Source organism: Rosa rugosa, chromosome 3 (assembly GCF_958449725.1).
Source record: "Rosa rugosa chromosome 3, drRosRugo1.1, whole genome shotgun sequence".
Taxonomy (NCBI): Eukaryota; Viridiplantae; Streptophyta; class Magnoliopsida; order Rosales; family Rosaceae; genus Rosa; species Rosa rugosa.
The window spans coordinates 40,462,722-40,472,547 of NC_084822.1; the positions used below are offsets into that span (position 1 = coordinate 40,462,722).

General features: G+C 35.5%; 1 long non-coding RNA gene across 1 annotated transcript; it reads left to right on the forward strand.

Moving 5' to 3' along the window:
• The first annotated feature begins 872 nt into the window (after window positions 1-872).
• LOC133739606 (uncharacterized) lies at window positions 873-9,657 on the forward strand. The gene is made up of 3 exons (XR_009860704.1): window positions 873-1,283; window positions 2,052-8,650; window positions 9,419-9,657. It is a non-coding gene; the product is annotated as an uncharacterized LOC133739606 (long non-coding RNA).
• Window positions 9,658-9,826: the final 169 nt, after the last annotated feature.

Below are 9,826 nucleotides of genomic sequence, written 5' to 3' on the forward strand. Positions count from 1 at the left end.
ACAAAATACTTTATTATAAAGTTATATGAGTCGTCACCTTTGTTTTGATTTTCAATCAATTATGATTTTCTTCTTTCGTAGGCATCTTAGGCGACAAAACCTAGTGGCTTTATTTATTGAATGTGCAATTGATTTGTAAAAATGCAATGATAAGTCACCTTCTAAATATCTTCTCATTGAAAAAAAAATTGCTTAAGGTGATCGCATTGAGAGTTGTTTATGAAGGATGATAGGAGCATTTTAATGTGGTATTTTAATAGTTAATTCCTCACATTTTGCTTAGTTAATTCCTTAACGAATCGATTTTTAACTCAATTTCTATTTTCTTAGGTACATTGGAGTAAATGATGGTGAAATGAGCATTAGGTCCACACTTACCTATAAATGGTGCAGAAAAATGGAAATGTACTAAAATGTCAATTTTACACATTTTCCTACTCCGGCTAGGAGAAACCAAGCCAAACAAGGAAGAAGGAGCGGCCGCCGGACCAAATGAACTTCAAATGAGCTGAAACTTTCCAGATCCATTCTAGACAGCCCAAGGATCATTTCTTATGAAGAGTGCAAGAACTTTTGTTGAGTGGAAGGCCTTCAAACAATCAGCCCAATTTTCTACAGAAGCAAAACTGGAAAACTGGACCTGTAAGAGGTCCAGCAGTATTTTCGGCCCAACCACATGGAATAAAAATCTGAAATTTTACCAGGGTGATCTACACTCATAATGGAACATTTTTTATGAAGAGGTCATAGTGAAATTGGGAATGCTTGTTGGAGAAATAATTGAAGGAATAAAGGGGCAGAAACTGATCTAAAAAACAGCTCAACATCACATGTTCATGTTTCCTACCCACATGAAGAAAGCTTTTTCTCTTTTTCCTTGGATATATTTTTCTGCTCCAATAGATCATCATCACTTCCATACTTCTGCACATTCATGCCTTGCTTTCATTTCATCATTACTCCATCTTTTCCATATTTTACAAACCACTATCATTATTTTTCTTCCATTTATCATTTCACTCTTCTTTTTCTTCCCTATATAAACACCTTCTCCTCTCACTCTAAATACATTCCTTCATCCATTTCATCTTCTTTGTCTCTCCATTTCCATTCCATTTTTCTCTCCATTCTCTAGTTGCAAAATTCTGCGTTTTCAAGTAAGAAGAAGAAGAAGAAGAAGGAGCCGGGAATATCATATCCTCCATCGTCCACCTTGAAGGCTTGCTTCCAAGATTCAAGATTTCAACGTTTCAAGCACTCCATCTCCATCTCCAACTCACGGTGTAATTCATTCTTTTTCCTTATTTAATTTCGTAGGAATTTGTTTCTAGTTAACAATAACATTAAGGGCAAAGTTTAAGCCCAATTTCTATGTTTGAATAAAAATTGTGATTTCTTTATGTTGATTTTTATGTTGCTTATGTGAGATTGCTTAATTGATCTTGGATTATGGAAAAATTTTATATGTATGTGTTCTTTGATGGCCAACTTAGGATATATGCATGTAATTGGTGCTAGATTTAAGTAGTAAAGGCTTTGGACAAAAGTCGAAATCAATTAAGGAGAATTGCAAATAGATGGACTTTTTCATACTAGGTTGTGCACTTTGGTTGACATCCTTTCTTTGTTCTTCATGCATTGAATGTGTTCTTGATTAGCTAGTTTTCTAGACTATGATTGCATGTTCAATAGGTTTAATTTAGGTGCTTTCACTTAGATTAAATATTCAAGGAAAGTAAAATATGGGAAATCATTTGCTTCGAATGTTTCACATGGTCAACTTATTTCTCATGACATAGATAATCAACTATAGGAATTGTAATTGGATTTCATTCATATGATTGTAGTTTTGATCTTTGTTTCTTGTGTTCCACCATTGTATATGTGTTTTTACACTTTCTTTATTTCATTTAATTTTAATTCCAATTCTATAATCTCAAAACCCCCCTTTTTATATTAACTTGTATATATTTTTATTCTTTATTTTATTTTTGTACATAATACTTTTTACTTTATTATTTTAATTCTTTATTTGTTTTTGACAATGACAGGTGTACCCTCAATCCCCGGAATAGAACGATCCCTATTTGCTTATACTACTAACGATGTTTTCAGGGTTAAATTATGCGCTTGCTTTGAGCGTATCAATTTTTGGCGCCGTTGCCGGGGATTGAAAAATCACTTGTTTTTGTTTATAATTGTTGTATATAAACTGTTTGATACTTAGTTTAAATTAACTAGGTTGTTTTTTTTATTGTTGAATACGAGTTTAATTGTGAGTTGTAAATTAAAGAAGGAATAGGTGAAGTCGTGTTTATTAATATTGGCCTAAACCCCTTATTGGTACCTAGTTCAGGTCCCTTAAGGTTGAGGGCGGCCTTTATTAACATTCATTGAACTGTCTAACACACTTAGGACCTTTTACATCCTAGTAAGAATATCCTATGTGAGATGGTGTCTAGGAAGGGGACAACGTTCATGACGGGTTTTTGAATCCAGAAGTGCTTATAAATGGGCTTAGCTCATGCCAAAATGGATTTTTCCTCTCGTGTTCACCCTCCCCTACCTGGCCATTTCAGTAAGGTTGCCCAACGGATGTAGGAGGGACTTTGTGTCTAGACGACTATACTTGGGCCGCACGTCCACTTGATTTACCGCTTGGAATTAGATTTGATATCAATAATGTTTATAACAAAAGAAATACTTGTGAATACTCTTTACGTGTAAATTATTTTGTTGTTTCACACTTTATACTTGTAAAAATACTTTTTACGTTTTATACTCACTTGTGTACTTAACTTGTGTCTTATGTACAAAATACTTGTTAATTATACTTGTAGTTTGTAATTCATAGTTACTTGTTTATTTTTTTTGTATTTCTTTGTTAATATTAAGTTACTAACTTTATTTAATGTAGGTACCGTCTGGCTGCAAGACGTAAAATACAAGCGCTGCTTGGGAGGCAACCCAATTCAGAATATAATCAGATTTGCTTTCTCTTCCCCTTTTACTCCTCCATTTTCTTTTTGTTTTAGTAGTTATTTTCGTAAATTCCATCCCTATATGCTTACTTATTTCATTGCATGCTTTTAATTGATTACATTGAGGATAATGCAATATTTAAGTGTGGGGGAAGGGATTTATATTTTTGTCTTTCATTTTGAATCCTATAAATATTTTTGTCTTTCATTTTGTGTCCTATAAATATTTTTGAGTCCTATATTTTTTAATAATAATAAAAAAAAATAAAAATAAAATAAAAATAAAAATAAAATAAAATGCATTCATTCAGTCTTATTAAATTCAGCTTTTTACAAAAAAAAAAATAATAATAATAATAAAAAAAAAAATTTTAAAAAAAAATAATAATAATAAAAAAAAAAAATAAAAAAAAAATGCATTCATTCAGTCTTATTAATTTCAGCTATTTACAAAAAAAAAAAAAAAAAAAAAATAATAATAATAATAATAAAAAAAAAAAAAAAAAAATAATAATAATAATAATAATACTCTATACTAAGCCATGTCTGCATCTCTGTAGGAGTTGAGGCTGAGCTCAAGGGAAATGTGAGAGCCACCGCCATAACCGCTACCTCCCTCGGAAGTAGTCTTCATGATGCCCAAGATGTCCTCACCATGCATGGGGAACAATGGAAGGGTTTCAATCTCCTGGTGATCTCCTCCTCGTTGTTGCAGGGATGTTTGTCCTCCTGTTGTGCCAAAAGAGTTGTACTGGTATTAGTGTTGAAGTGTGAGGAAGAATATGAAACAAAATTTAAATCAAGAAATCCTTCATTACCAGTAGAATCGGTGGAACCAAAGTTGAGATTAATGGATCTACCATCATCAGTAGAACTAGTGGACCCAAAATTGATGTCAATGGATCCACCAGCTGGCCCAAAATTGATGTCGATGGATCCACCAGCACCAGTAGAACCAGTGGACCCAAAATTGAGATCAATGGATCCACCAGTACCAGGAGAACTAGTTCTCATGGGCACTTGAGCAGCCTGATTGCACCTCTTCATCTGCTTCTCTCGAGCCCTGACATTCTGGAACCAAAAATAAATGTTCTTGCCCTCAACATGTCCATACTGGTTCAGCTGGAGACAGATCTCGTGAATATGCTCTGTAGTTGGGCGCTTAACTCCCTTGTCGTAGTAAAGATCCTTGAGGATCCTTATTTGATCTGGAGTAGGAACCCACCTGGCACGGCTTCGCCAGAAATCTGTGTTGGCACTACTCCCGGCTGCTTGGTTGTTTCCTCCATCCTCGATTTGTTGCTGGGTTTGTAGCTCCATCAGTTGCAGAGTTCGTGGTTCCATGGTGATGGGTTGAGGGGATGTGAAGATCGAAGAGTAAAGTTGTCAAGTGTTTGAAGGAGTTGTTGTTAAAGGGATTAAGGATGATGATGGTGTGTTGGAGATCTGAAAGTTCAGAGGAAAGATGGGATTGAATCAACTAGATGGGAGAGAAGATCAGAAGAGAAGGATTGAATCGAAGAAGAAATATTTTGAGTTTTGAAAGAAGAGGAAAAGCTGAAGAGTTGGGAGAGAGGGGCTGGAACTCAGGAGAGATTTTCGTTCCTTTGGAGTGAACAGTTGCGCCCTCAGAATGCACCTATTTATAGAGCGAGGTGAGCAGATCTCCACCGTTGGATGGACGATTCCTGTGATTCATTCTACGCGTTGGATTAAAGTCGCCCTGAAACCCGGAAAAGTTGTTGGCGCGTGGAGAGCGTGTAAGGGGACCGAGGGAATCTCGAGGCGCTGTGGCGGACAGCTGTAGCCGAAAGCAGATTTGACTGCCGTAAATCACGGAAGGGATAAGCCGTGACACAAGTGGGCCGTACTTGGGCCTGTCTCGGATCAAGGCATCACTGTAGCTGTGGGTGGAGGCCTGATGGGCCGAGTTTCTGAAACAGTTTTGGATGAGTTGGGCCGGATTTCTGTAACAGTTTTGGATACGTTGGGCCGAGTTTCTGAAACAGTCTTGGATGTTTTGTGCCGAATTGTTGAAACAGTTGAAACAGTTGGTTTAAATAAAAGGATTGGTATGGATAATAACGTGAGCAGCCGTGCTCGAGTGGTTGAGTGTAAAGTTCGTGTACAAGAGGTCTGAGGTTCGAACCTCGCCTCTCGTTTATTTTTATTATGTTCGTTTATGACATAATAAGTATAAAATTTGTACACATTATATTAAGCACAGCTTGTGCTCCAGTGGTTGGGGACAAAGGTTTCGTGTAGCAGGTTAAGGTTTCGAACCTTGCCTCCCCCGTTTTTTTTTATTTATTTATGTCACTCCATCAGAACCCTCCTCCGAAGGCTGAAACCAGCAAGAAGGCTGCCACTCGCCCGCATACCGCTCATCCAAAGGAGTAAATGGAGGTACAAGTCTAGGCTGAAAGACTTTAAACATTAAGCGCTGCATGGGAGGCAACCCATTTCAACCGTAGCTGTGGAGGAGCCATCAACGCAGATTTGCTCTCTTAAACTCTATCTCCTCTATCTCCTCTATTACTATTTTCTGATTGTATCTTTGTTATTTGCGTTTTTAGTTTTTGTTTTTAGGTTTTCTTGAGTTAATCATTCCATTCACATGATAATTGTTCATTGCATGCTCTAACTTGTTTAACATTGAGGACAATGTATGATTTAAGTGTGGGGGGAAGGATTAATGCTTGTAGTTAGTTTTTGTCATAAAAAGAAAACAAAACAAAAAAATCGAAAAATGTCAGAAATATAAAAAATTTCGTTGCTTTTGTTTTTGTTTTGAGTCTTAGGATGCCTTTCAACTGTCTGGGATGATTCTATATCTCTGAAATCATGACTAAAAGAGGATCACAACATTGAGATGATTTTAAACATGGTATTCTTTGGTTAATTGAGATATATGAAAAATGTGTGCCTTGTAGTGGATATGGATTGCATGACCTTGGTACAGAATATGAGCATGTTAAGATGAGGTGTGATTCATAAAGCCATGTGAGATAATTGAACCATGTCCCTTTTTCTTGGAGTGAAATGAAAAATATATTCTTAATTTCTTGGCGATGTTTTGATGATCTCATTATTCTTTCATCTTGATTGACTGCTTGCCATAGATTAAGTTTAATGGACTAGAGAATGCTAGAATTCGCTCTTGTGCTTGTTGAGACGTGATATCAATACATGGCCCTGATTCTGGAAGGGATAGAGGTTCTCTAGGAATTACCACCATTGCCAAATAAACTTGTGTCCCCATTTGTGCCCGTCGTGGGACCCCCCTAGATAAGCCCCTTTGAGCCTACTTTGAGCCTTTTCGTTCATCACCCTTAAAATCCTTAACCATGAAGCTTAGTATAGTTACAACCCTACCCTTTGTTCTAAGGACTTAGTGGAGCTATCTTTTGAGACATACTACATGGGTTTGGTGCTAAGGATGAAGATTGAGAAGAGGTGAAAGTTCAAGTGTGGGGATAGACTTGTCCATAAAGAAAAAGATATGTTGAAGCCGTGAAAAATGAAAAGAAAAGAGAAAAATTGTGTACGGCTAAAAAGAAAAAGAAAAAAAATATATATATATGTTTATGGACTTTCATCCCCCATACTTAGTGATTTTGGAGTTTGCTTTGAATTGAAGGCCCACTACAGAAAAATTTGGCCTTTGTCCATTTCACTAGAGTTCAAGGGAAGTTTATATTGAAGATTGGGCCCAACATGAAGACATTTGGCCCTCTTATATTACCTCTATGGGGAAGTGACGTTTTTGCAATGCCTTGGTGAAATATTTCGAGATCTCTACATTCATATGAGCTCTACTAGGTTTTTAGGACACTTTGATAATCCTTACCTTTCATTTCTTTAAACCTTGAGCCTTAGCCCCATTACAACCTTTGAGAGGACCTTCTTGATCCTTAAGATGGGACAGCCTTTGATGTGGAGATGAGTTACAAGAGTTGAACCTATGGCTTGGGTCCATTCGTGCAAGTAGTTGATATCCTTCATGAGATCTTTTGAAAAAAATTATATTCACAAAGTGCTTTTCGTTTCTTATATATGTGAGCTATTTGACTGCCTTAAAATATGTTCTCTCACATATAAATGAGTGATTATAAGCTTTTAAGCATTGCCTTGATCTGAGAGAAGAAAGAGTGGATATACCTTGTGAGGATATGAATCATACTTGTCTGAAGCATGCTAAGCTAAACCCCAATCACCATTATTACAACCAAGTCCTACTTGTGTATGTGTGGATCATATGTTTTAATTAACTCTCGAATGCTTAACATTGATTCTTGATTGAGTGCTAATCTTGGTGTTGTGAAAGTATGAGATTTCTGAGACAATATGTTAAAGGGCAATAGAGGTCTTTGTGATGTCAACATCTTGGTCTTTGTCTTTGAATTTACTCTTTTATGTGTGACGTTTTTTTTTTTCTTTGTGTTTTGCTTTGTGTTTTACGTTTTTGGTTTCTTTGAGTCTTTGTGTTTTTGTTTCCATACTTAGTCATTTTTTTCGTTGGTTTCTTTGTTTTGTGTCATAGTCTTTTTGGTTTGTTAGTTTTTGATTTTGCTAAGGGACTAGCAAAAGCTAAGTGTGGGGGAATTTGATAGGAGCATTTTAATGTGGTATTTTAATAGTTAATTCCTCACATTTTGCTTAGTTAATTCCTTAACGAATCGATTTTTAACTCAATTTCTATTTTCTTAGGTACATTGGAGTAAATGATGGTGAAATGAGCATTAGGTCCACACTTACCTATAAATGGTGGAGAAAAATGGAAATGTACTAAAATGTCAATTTTACACATTTTCCTACTCCGGCTAGGAGAAACCAAGCCAAGCAAGGAAGAAGGAGCGGCCGCCGGACCAAATGAACTTCAAATGAGCTGAAACTTTCCAGATCCATTCTAGACAGCCCAAGGATCATTTCTTATGAAGAGTGCAAGAACTTTTGTTGAGTGGAAGGCCTTCAAACAATCAGCCCAATTTTCTACAGAAGCAAAACTGGAAAACTGGACCTGTAAGAGGTCCAGCAGCATTTTCGGCCCAACCACATGGAATAAAAATCTGAAATTTTACCAGGGTGATCTACACTCATAATGGAACATTTTTTATGAAGAGGTCATAGTGAAATTGGGAATGCTTGTTGGAGAAATAATTGAAGGAATAAAGGGGCAGAAACTGATCTAAAAAACAGCTCAACATCACATGTTCATGTTTCCTACCCACATGAAGAAAGCTAGATGCTTTTCTCTTTTTCCTTGGATATATTTTTCTGCTCCAATAGATCATCATCACTTCCATACTTCTGCACATTCATGCCTTGCTTTCATTTCATCATTACTCCATCTTTTCCATATTTTACAAACCACTATCATTATTTTTCTTCCATTTATCATTTCACTCTTCTTTTTCTTCCCTATATAAACACCTTCTCCTCTCACTCTAAATACATTCCTTCATCCATTTCATCTTCTTTGTCTCTCCATTTCCATTCCATTTTTCTCTCCATTCTCTAGTTGCAAAATTCTGCGTTTTCAAGTAAGAAGAAGAAGAAGAAGAAGGAGCCGGGAATATCATATCCTCCATCGTCCACCTTGAAGGCTTGCTTCCAAGATTCAAGATTTCAACGTTTCAAGCACTCCATCTCCATCTCCAACTCACGGTGTAATTCATTCTTTTTCCTTATTTAATTTCGTAGGAATTTGTTTCTAGTTAACAATAACATTAAGGGCAAAGTTTAAGCCCAATTTCTATGTTTGAATAAAAATTGTGATTTCTTTATGTTGATTTTTATGTTGCTTATGTGAGATTGCTTAATTGATCTTGGATTATGGAAAAATTTTATATGTATGTGTTCTTTGATGGCCAACTTAGGATATATGCATGTAATTGGTGCTAGATTTAAGTAGTAAAGGCTTTGGACAAAAGTCGAAATCAATTAAGGAGGATTGCAAATAGATGGACTTTTTCATACTAGGTTGTGCACTTTGGTTGACATCCTTTCTTTGTTCTTCATGCATTGAATGTGTTCTTGATTAGCTAGTTTTCTAGACTATGATTGCATGTTCAATAGGTTTAATTTAGGTGCTTTCACTTAGATTAAATATTCAAGGAAAGTAAAATATGGGAAATCATTTGCTTCGAATGTTTCACATGGTCAACTTATTTCTCATGACATAGATAATCAACTATAGGAATTGTAATTGGATTTCATTCATATGATTGTAGTTTTGATCTTTGTTTCTTGTGTTCCACCCTTGTATATGTGTTTTTACACTTTCTTTATTTCATTTAATTTTAATTCCAATTCTATAATCTCAAAACCCCCCTTTTTATATTAACTTGTATATATTTTTATTCTTTATTTTATTTTTGTACATAATACTTTTTACTTTATTATTTTAATTCTTTATTTGTTTTTGACAATGACAGGTGTACCCTCAATCCCCGGAATAGAACGATCCCTATTTGCTTATACTACTAACGATGTTTTCAGGGTTAAATTATGCGCTTGCTTTGAGCGTATCAAAGGAGTATTACACTATTAATTAAGTCCATACACATGGCCATTTGAAAAATAAATAGATTGAAGAAAATACTTGCAATCGGCCATAAGAGCAACTCCAACAGCTTCTTCATATTTTAATTTTTCTCTATTTTAGAGAAAACTGAGCCTCTTTTATTCCAACAGATTCCCTATAACTATCTCCATTTTAGAGATAGTGAGGAAAGAGAAAATCAAATTCCCTAAATTTACAGTAATCTCTAAAATTTTAAGGAAAAATTAGAAATTGCTGTAAAATAAAGAATCTGTTGGAGTTGGAGAAGAAAAAGAGGCTA